Consider the following 11,408-nt stretch of genomic DNA (forward strand, 5'->3'; position numbering starts at 1 on the left):
GTTAATGCAGATTCAGTTCTAGTGCCAGTGCTGGGCCTGGGGCCACTCCACAAAATGCCCAGAGAACACTGAGGCCATCTGCTGCTCACCGGGGACCCACAGACCCCCAAAAATTGCCTAGGAAAGTCTTCAGTGGGTTGGGGCTGGTTGCCCACCACCAAATGTGCCTCAGACAGTGCACAAGCCACAGCAAGCTGTTTGCTGCTGAAAAAGCATCCTGCAGTGCGCAGGGTGGGGTTGATTTCTCAGGCACACAAGTCGGGCAGGATGGGGTCCCAAGGTGTGGTGAATGGAGTTCACCAGGCCAATGCAGTTTCAAATTTGGCCATGTGTGGGAAGGCTCGACACAGGAAAATGGAGGCTGTCTCTCTAGCCCTTGACCTGAAGTCACACAACTCAGTCTTTCCCTGTATGTCTCTGGTGTTTCTCAAGTTGCCATCCTTCTGCTGGAGCCCAGGGTGAGTGCCTGCAAGTGAGTAAGTCTGTGCATGGGTTCTTTAAGAGGACATCTAAATTTCTAGTAGCCTTCCATCTCATCCAGATGGGCAGAATCCTCAGTAATTTTCACAGCCAGATGTTGTGGGGCCTTCTCCTCCTGGCACTGGAACCCTAAGCTGGGGAGCTCAGTGTAGGACTGGGACCCCTCACTCCTCAGGGAGGCCCTCTGCCACTGAGCTATCCCTCCTGGTGCTCAATCATTACATATGGGTGTGGGGCCAGCCTCTTTCGTGTCTCTGCCCTTCCTACCAGTCTCAATGTAGCCTCTTCTTTATATCTTTAGTCACAGGATTCTGTTCAGCTAGTCTTCAGATGATTCTCAAGGTTGATTATTCTATAATTCAGTTGTAAGTATGTTCATGGGAAGCCGCAAGCACAGCATTTACATATCCCACTATCTTGCCCAGAACTTCACACCACAATGCATTTAAACTGTACTTAAATTGGATGAAGGAATTGATGAGCTGGCATTATTGAAAGGATACATCTTACATTATTGCCAAAGTTTGATAAAGTCACTTAAAAGAAAATGCCAAATAGGTAACCCCTTTCTTTCAGAGAGAGGTCCCAGGAGACAAAGACTTTAAAGATCATTGACTGCCACTTGGTGATTTGGTTTATTGGAAAGGACATCAAATGAAAGAGGCTCTCCAAACTTGTTGGAAGGGACCTCATCGGGCACCTAACCATGAATGGACATCTACCCTTGTCTCTGACACTTGACTCCATCTACAATGGGCCACAAAGACTCCTCGAGGATGAGATGCTGCTGACATCAGACAGCTATCCCAAGACATCGACAGGCCTGTATACCTATGGATTGATGTTGAACGCAGAAACCAATTGTTTGTCTTTACCTGTCTATGAATGAGATTAGTCATAATAGTCATACTTGTTCTTTGGGTTGTTCTATATAGTCCAACTTAATGATTACTGAAGATGTATAAGATAATTTTTTAAAAAATATATATTTTTAATTGAGGAATATTGGGGAACAGTGTGTTTTTCCACAGTGTCAAGTCATTGGTTTTCAATCTAGTTGTGGGGGGCACAGCTCACCTCCAAGTCAAGCCATTGTTTTCAATCTAGTTGTGGAGGGCGCAGCTCACTGGCCCGTGTGGGACTTGAACTGGCGACCTTGGTGTTATGAGCACTGCACTCTAACCACTGAGCAAACCAGCCACCCGAGAAAATTTTTAATACCCCTTTCATGATTTATGAAAATGTTACACTAAATGCAAAACACAGAAAAGTGAGACAGATGGTAAAACTTGGATCATGACAGTTCACAGGATAGGAATTATCCAGAGTGTTTTTAGCAATGAAGGCCATAAGATATGCCATCCATTTACTTGCCCTTCCCTTTTGGGAAAATGTGGACTTAATTCATATCCCATGATTATGGGATTTCTCCATCCCCAATGGTCCATTCAACAAGATAATGTTGATACTGAGACTTCCTAGGAATGAACCTTCTTAGCACTGTGAGACCACATTATCTGACCAAAAGGTTGGTCATCGATGCATCCTTCAGATTTATTCATGACCAAAAGGGGGAATTGTGGACAAAAAAGTGGCTCTACAATTAATGTGACAGAAAGTAAACTCACAGGTGATCCGATCATAAATTCATAACTGGGCAGGTCATAGTGGGTAGTCACTCCCCAGGCCTGTAAAAAGGTTTATCTTTTCCTTAAGGAAGCCCTGTCTATGATTCTTTGAAATGTCAGAGAAATGCCTCTTTTTCAGACCTCTTGGAGGTATAACCACCCTCAAGAGACCACATTATCTTGTTAATTATCCTGTACCTTGCTTTAATTCCAAATGTATAAAAGAAACTACAAAACTGTTGTTCTCCAGAGCATTTGAGATCTTGCTTCCAGGCATGTTGTCAGTTTGGCTCAAATAAATTCTTACAAAAATTTTCTATGGTTTTGGATGTTTCTTACACCAGCATAGTAACTAGGGAAATGAAAGTCAAAACTGCAATGAGTGGGCAGCTGGTTAGCTCAGTTGGTTAGAGCGCAGTGCTCTTAACAACAAGGTTGCCAGTTTGATCCCCACATGGGCCACTAGATTGAAACAACAGCTTGACTTGCAACTGATGGCTCCTGGAAAAACACACTTACAAAATAGATAAAAGTTAAAAAAAAAAAAAAACACTACAATGAGATACCATTTCACACCCATTACATTGTCTACACTGAAAAAACAAACAAACAAACAAACAAACAAACAAACAGAAAACAGCAAGTGTCGGTGAAGATGTGGAGAAATTGAAATACTTGTGAACTATTGGTGAGAATGTAAAATGGTACAGATGCTGTGGAAAACAGTATGGAGTTTCCTAAAAAAGTTAAAAATAGAATTACCACATGACCCAGCAATTCCACTTCTGGGTCTATACCCAAAAGAACTGAAATCAAGGTATCCAAGAGACACCGTGTTTCCCCAAAAATAAGATCTAGCTGGACAATCAGCACTAATGCATCTTTTGGAGCAAAAATTAATATAAGGTACTGTATTGTATTATAGTATAGTATAGTATAGTATAGTATAGTATAGTATAGTATAGTATAGTATAGTATACCCGGTTTAATATTATAGTAAAATAAGACCAGGTCTTATATTAATTTTTGCTCCAAATGACGCATTAGAGCTGATTGTCCGGCTAGGTCTTATTTTCGGGAAAACACAGTATTTGTATATTCATATTCACAGCAGCATTATTTACAAGAGCTTAGATGTGGAAATAATCCAAGCATCATTGGATGATGAATGGATAAGCAAAGTGTGGCATATACATGCATAAAATATTATTCAGCCTTCAAAATGAAAATAAATCCCTCAGTGTGCTACAACATGAATGAATCTTGAGGATATTATGCTAAGTGAAATAATTCAGTCACAAAAGGACTATATGATTTCACTTATATGAGGTACTTAGAGTAATCAAAATCATAAAGACGGCCTGCCCAGTGGCTCAGGTGGTTGGAGCACAATGCTCCTAATGCTTAGGTTACCAGTTCGATTCCCGCATGGGCCAGTGAGCTGGTCCCTCTACCGCTAAGATTGTGAACAACAGCTCTCCCTGGAGCTGGGCTGCTGTGCGTTGCAGCCCTCTGTGTGCTACCGTGTGCTGCCAGGAGCGGCCAGCTGGAGCCGGGCCAGCAGCCAGCTGTGAGCAGCCGACTGACCTGCTGAGGCCTCAGCCTGGGGAACGCAAGGCTCATAATACCAGCATGGGTCAGGGAGCTGTGTCCTACACAACTAGACTGAGAAACAACGGCTTGAACCTGAGTGTGTGTGTGTGTGTGTGTGTGTGTGTGTGTGTGTGTGTGTGTGTAGCTAGTGGAAGAAGGGAGGAAAGGAAAAAAAAATCATAAAGCCAAAAACATAAGTATAATGGTTTTTGCCAGAAGCTGGAGGGAGGGGATAATAGGGAGGTATTGTTTAATAGGAATAGAATTTCAGTTTTATAAGATGTAAAGTGTTTATAGGATGGGTGGTGATGATGGTTGCACAACAATGGGAAATTAAGTGTACAGAACTGTATACTTAAAAATGGTTAAGATGATAAATTTTATATTATGTGTATATTAACACAATAAAAAAAGAAGAGTCAATTGCTTACCTATATACGAGCAATAGCAAGTGGAATTTGAAATTAAAAACACGATACCATTTATATTAGCATGCACAAAAATAAAATACTAAGGTTTAAATATAATAAAATATGTATAGTGATTTTATGAGGAAAACTATAAAATTCTGATTCAAAAAATCAATGAAAAATTAAATAAATGGAGAGATAGTCTATGTTCATGGATAAGAAGATTTGATATTGTCAAGATGTCAGTTCTTCCCAAATTGATCTATAGATTCAATACAATCCCAATCAAATTACCAGCAAGTTATTTTGTTGATATTGACAAACTGATACTAAATTTTGTATGGAGAGGTAAAAGACAGAATAGCAGACACAATATTACAAGAGGAGAACAAAGAGGATTGACACTACTTGACTTCAAGACTTCCTATAATTAAAACAAATAGTGCTATTGGTGAGATAATACACAAATAGATCAATGGAATAGAATAAAAAGCCCAGAAATAGACCTACGTAAAATAGCCAACTGATCTACTGATCTTTAACCAAGGAGCAAAGGCAATATAATGGAGAAAATGTAGTTTTTTTTTAACAAATGGTGCTGGAATAACTGGACATTCACATGCAAAAAAAAAAAAAAAAAAAAAAAAAAAAAAAAAAAAAAAAAAGAAGAAGAAGAATTGAGACAGTTGTACCTGTCATCAATGTTAACTCAAAGTGGATCATAGACCTAGGTGTAAAATGCAAAACTATAAAACTCCTAAAAAGTAACATAGAAGAAAATCTAGATGACCTTGGGTATGGCAATAACTTTTAGATACAACACCAAAGACACCATCCATGAGAGAAGTAATTGATAAGCTGGAATTCATTAAAATGAAAAACTTGTGGTCTGTCAAACACACTGTCAAGAGAATGAGAAGACAAGTTATAGACTGGGAGAAAAATTTGCAAAAGACATATCTGGTAAAAGAATATTAGACAAAATATACAAAGAACTCTAAAATTCCACAATAAGAAAGCAAACAACCCAATTAAAAATTGGAAAAAAGACACCTCACCAAAGAAGATATACAGATGACAAATAAGCATATGAAAAGATGCTTCATATCCTATGTCATTGGGAATTGCAAATTAAAACAACAGTGAGGTACTACTACATACCTATTAGAATGGCCAAAATCCAGAATGCTGACCACATCAAATGCTAATGTGGAGCAACAGGAATTCTCATTCACTGCTGTTGGGAATGCAAAATGGTAAAACCACTTTGGAAGACAGTTTGACAGATTCTTACAAAACTAAACATACTCTTACCATACAATCCAGTAATTGCACTTTTTGGTATTTACTCAAGTGGATTGAAAATTTATGTGCACAGAAAAACCCACACATGGGTATTTATAGCAGCTTTATTCATAATTGCCAAAACCTTTGAAGTAACCAAGATGTCCTTCAGTAGATGAATGGATAAATAAACTGTGGTGCATCCATATAATGTAATGTTATTGAGCCATAAGAAGAAATGAGCTGTCAAACCATGAAAAGACATGGAGGAACCTTAAGTCCATACTCATATTACTAAGTGAAAGAAGCAATCTGAAAAGGTTATGTACTATATGATTCCAACTATGTGATATTGTGGAAAAGGCAAAACTATGTAAATAATAAAAAGATTAGTGTTTGCCTAAGTTTTGGGGGAGGAAGGGGTGAATAAACAGATCACAGAGGATGTTCAGGGCAGTGAACTGTTCTGTATGATACTAACTATTGTAGTAAGTACATGGCATTATACATTTATCAGAATGCATAGAATGTACAACACCAAGAGTGAACCCTAGTGTAAACTGTGGACTTTGGGTGATAATGATGTGTCAGTGTAGGTTCATTGATTGTAATGAATGTACCACTCTGGTGTGGGATTTTGATGGTAGGAGCAGGCTGTGAGGGTGTGAGGACAGGGGTTATATGGGGACTCTCTGTACTTTATGTTCAATTTTTCTGTGAACCTGAAACTGTTGTAAAAAAAAGTCTATTTCATAGAAAAAATTGAAATGTGGTTTTTAGAATACTAGCCCCAGAATCACAGCAGTATATAGAACAGTGGATTTGAAACTGAAAGATATAGTTTGATAATGAGCACACTCTCCTTGCAGACAATACAAGAAACCTAGAACAATTTAATTTTATTCATCAGCCTCCCAATGGATATGTTATTGTTGTGGTGTGTTTTAATTCTATCTTAATGTTAAACTCTAGAAGACATTAGTATTGTTTTTTTACTGTCAGTGATCATGTAGGATTTTCACCTATCCTCCACTTCATTCTTGGAAGGTAATCTGTTTCTATGGCTGCTTTTAATTTAATTTAATTTTTATTGTAGTAAAATTTATATGCAGTGAAATGTACAGGACTTATATGTTGTAGGTCAATGAGTTTTGACAAATGCATACATCATATAACTCACACTCTGGATGCTTTTAAGATCTGCTGTTTTTCTTTAATGTTACTAAGTTGCACTGAGATATGTCTATGTATAGACTTCTTGTCATTTATTCTTTAAATTTGTTGGGCCTCTTGAATTTGTGGGTTTGTATCTTTCATTAGTTCTGGGAAATGCTCAAACATTGTTTTTGCTTCATTCTCTCTTACTCCTTCTAGAACTCCAATTAGATTTCTCACTTTACTCTCCGTGTGTCTTACTTTCTCTTTCATATTCCTCTCGTTGTTGCTCTGTATTGAATCCTGGATAATTTCTTTAATCTATTTTCTAGTTCATTAATCCTATATTCAGTTAAATATAAACTGCTCTTTGAGTTTCTGAAGAGAAAATTTAAGTGGAAAATTTCAAATATAATCAAAAGTAAAGTATAATGGGGCCGGCCCATTGGCTCAGGCGGTTAGAACTCCGTGCTCCTAACTCCGAAGGCTGCCGGTTGGATTCCCACATGGGCCAATGGGCTCTCAACCACAAGGTTGTCAGTTCAATTCCTTGAGTCCCGCAAGGGATGGTGGGCAGCGTCCCCTGCAACTAAGATTGAACATGGCACCTTGAGCTGAGTTGCCTCCTGGAGGGCTCTCAACCACAAGGTTGCCAGTTCAATTCCTCGAGTCCGCGTCCTCTCAACCACAAGGTTGCCGGTTAGACTCCCGCAAGGGATGGTGGACTGCGCCCCCTGCAACTAGTAACGGCAACTGGACCTGGAGCTGAGCTGCGCCCTCCACAACTAAGACTGAAAGGACAACAACTTGAAGCTGAATGGCACCCTCCACAACTAAGATCGAAAGGACAACAACTTGACTTGGGAAAAAGTCCTGGAAGTACACACTGTTCCCCAATAAAGTCCTGTTCCTTTCCCAATAAAATCTTAAAAAAAAAAAAGTAAAGTATAATGAATCTCCATGTACTTATTATCCTGCTTCAACTCTTATAAAATATGGTCAATTTTGTTTCCTCTATACCCTTACCACTTCTCCCAGACTCCCACAGAATTATTTTAATGCAAATACCAGACATTATGCCATTTCATTGGTAAATACATAAGTATGTATCTCTTAGAGAGAAGGACTTTTTTATAACATAACATAACATAACATAACATGTGACAATAACACCATTATTACATATAGCAAATTTAACATAACATAACAAATTTAACATCACATCTAGCAAATTAACAATGATATCTTTTTTTTTTCGTTTTTTAAAATATATTAATCTTCTTTTATTTATTTATTTATTTATTTATTTATTTATTTATTTATATTTTTTAAATTAGTTTCAGGTGCACAAGACAAAGCAAAACTTAGACGTTTATCATTTATATCCCTCACACTGTGTAACAATGATATCTTAATATCATATAATATCCAGTGTCTAAATTTCCCTAATTGACTCATGAAAGTCTTTTTATAGATGGTTTGATTCAGGATCTAAACGAGAGCTATCCATTGCATTTCATTGATATGTTTCTTAGATCTCTTAATCGTTAACTGTGCTCCTCCCCCTCTTTTCCCCTTGCAATGTATTTATTGAAAAAACCGGGGCATTGATCATGTTTTATTCCTGATTACATCAGAATTACATTCTGATGGTGTCATTTAACATATTCTCCTATTTCCTGTAAACTGGCAGTTATATTTAAAGTTCTGTATTTTTGGCAAGAATCCTTCATAGATAATGCTCTGTACTTCCTATTGTATGCCATCAAGAAACGTGCAATTTCTGATTTTTCCTCTTCATGATGTTAAGTTTTATCACTGTATATACATGATGTCAGCTTGATTCACCTATAAGCCTCTTACTTGATGCTTCTGACAGTCATTGATGATTATTGTCTAGATCAATTATTTCATTAGGATTGTAAAATGATGACAGTATATCATTCCTTCTACACTTAGTTGGAATTAGTTGGAATTCTTCTATGAAGAACAATTGCTTCTTCAACTATTTAGTTACTTTATCCATTCAGTTTTTAATTTAAAACTTTATATTTTTCATTTCTAGAACCTGTATTTTAAATATGTTAGGTCATTTTTATAGTTTTCTGATACATTTTCAAGTTTCTCTTTTAATTCTTTAAGTATAGTAAGCATAATTATTGTATAATTTGTGTCAGATACTTACACTATCTGAAGTCTTTCAGGCTCAGCTTCTGCTATTGTTTCTTCTGGTTCTCTTCATGGCATCTTATCTTCTTTTGTGTTTACTTATTGTTTATTATGAGCTACTAATTTTCCTTGGGAAATGATTTGTAGGAGTTCTTTGGTACCTAGGATGAAGGGACATTTTTCCAGAGTGAATTTGTGTTTCCTTCTGTCAAGTACCTAGGGCATTATACTCTCCTCCTTGGAACCACTTAAATCTAAATTTACAGCTTGAATATTTTTAGCCACCCAAATGTTTGAAATTGGATTGCAAATTTCTTTAAGGGCCTACTTGTGGTCAAAAATCTCCCTGCTCTGTTTGACACCAAGCCAACCCTCCTTGCAGTTCCCTGGATGTGGGGAACTGGGGGCAGCTTCACTGCAGGAAGGATCTTCTTTCAGACTCTCCACCTTGAGTGGGACTTCTGTCCCTTTCTTCAGAAAACAGCAACAACAACAAGAAAAAACAACACAACAACAAACCTCAATTCTTTAATTTGGCAAATTCCCTTCACGCAAAGGTGACTGCAGTGTTTCGAATATATCGCTCTAGTTTTCTGACTTCATTTAGATTTTGGCCGGTTAATTCTTTTTTTGGAGGGGGGGCAAGAGTTACAGGACTTTATTGGGAAACAGTGTGTACTTCCAGGATTTTTTCCAAGTCAAATTGTTGTCCTTTCTTTTTTTTTTTTAAATAGTTGTCCTTTCAATCTTAGTTGTGGAGGGCGCAGCGCAGCTCCAGGTCCAGTTGCCATTGCTAGTTGCAGGTGCGCAGCCCACCATCCCTTGTGGGAGTCCAACCGGCAACCTTGTGGTTGAGAGGACGCGGACTCGAGGAATTGAACTGGCAACCTTGTGGTTGAGAGGACGCGCTCCAACCGACTGAGCCATCCGGGAGCTCAGCGGCAGCTCAGCTCACGGTGCCATGTTCAATCTTAGTTGCCCGTGCTCCAACCAACTGAGCCATCTGGCACTGGCCCATGTGGGAATCGAACGGGCAGCCTTTGGCGTTAGGAGCACGGAGCTCCAACCGGAGCCACCGGGCTGGCCTGGCCGGTTAATTCTTTACTGTCTTGTTGGCTTTACCATGCTTTTAAGAAGGAAGATACTTAAATTTTACTTAGGACTTTTAGTTGTTTTTAGTATGAGGATAACCAACCATATTGAAGAAAACAGAAGACTGTTTAGCATTTCTAGCACAAGTTTTTATTTTCATTAGAATTGCTTTCTTTTTCCCCTTTACCTTTCTACATACTTATCACTTATTATTGCCCCACACTCTCCTCTGGTTATACAAATATCTTCTCAATAAGTTCAAATGCATTAGGTATTCTATCAATTGTATTTCTTAAAGAAATCATTCCCAAATGCTCTGAACTGCTCTAATCTTGATGAATTGATTTTTAGGCCTGCTCTACAATTTGGAATGTCCCTTTACTTTTGCTTTGGGGATTCCTTTTGTTTCTTTTTTGTGCTGGATCCCTCATTTCTGGCATTCCATACCGTTCTCTTTTTTGACTTACTGACTTGTCTTGATATAATAAATCCTTTCCTGTCTTTCTGAAAAACAATGCCTAGAGTATCAATATTTTGAGGGCTCACATATCTGAAATTATCTTTATTTTGGACTTACAATTAAATCCATTTGGCTGAATGTAGTATTCTAGGTTGGAAATAATTTCCTTCTAAATTTTGAAGGCATTTCTTCATTGTCTTCTACCTTACAGTGTTGATGAATTGACAAGCCTAACGCTGTTCTGATATTTGATCTTTGTATGCAACTTGTTCTTTCTCTCTGGAAACTTTGGAATTGTTTCTCTGTGTCTGATGTTTTGATAGTGTATAAAAATGTGTCTTGGTGTGGGCCTGATTTGTTTTGCTGGATACTTAGTGTGCCCTTTCAATTTAGAGGCTCAGTTCTTCATTTCAGGAGAATACTTTAAAATAATTTCTTTGATTATTTCTTCCCTCTGATTCTCTGTTCTCTTTCCAGGACTCTCATTATTCAGTTGTTCTACCTTTTGGAGAGATCCTCTCATTTTTATTATTTTTCTCCTAAAGTAGAGTAATTTGATCTTCAACTTTATCCTCCAGTCGTTTCATTGAATTTTTATTTCTGCTATCATGGTTTTGATTTCCAAGAGCTCTTTTCCCTTATCTGAATTGTAGTTACTTTTTTTTTTTTTTAAGATTTTTATTGGGGAAGGGGAACAGGACTTTATTGGGGAACAGTGTGTACTTCCAGGCATTTTTTTTCCAAGTCAAGTTGTTGTCCTTTCAGTCTTAGTTGTGGAGGGTGCAGCTCAGCTCCAGGTCCAGTTGCCATTGTTAGTTGTAGGGGGCGCTGCCCATCATCCCTTGAGGGACTCAAAGAATGGAACCGGCAACCTTGCGGTTGAGAGCCCACTGGCCCATGTGGGAATCAAACCTGCAGCCTTCGGAGTTAGGAGCATGGAGCTCTAACCGCCTGAGCCACCTGGCCGGCCTGTAGTTACTTTTTAAATAGCTTCCTGTTGTTATGTGGTGGATAAAATATATTATCTCTCTGAGGACATTAATGATGGATTTGTTTGTTTTAAGTTTTTTTCTCCCTTGCAATTTTTGTTTCTTCTAAATTTATTTTTTTCTTCTTGCTTCTTTTGCTTTCTTTCTT

The sequence above is a fragment of the Rhinolophus sinicus genome, chromosome 1 (assembly GCF_057876585.1).
Source record: "Rhinolophus sinicus isolate RSI-liver-muscle chromosome 1, RSI-T2T, whole genome shotgun sequence".
Taxonomy (NCBI): domain Eukaryota; kingdom Metazoa; phylum Chordata; class Mammalia; order Chiroptera; family Rhinolophidae; genus Rhinolophus; species Rhinolophus sinicus.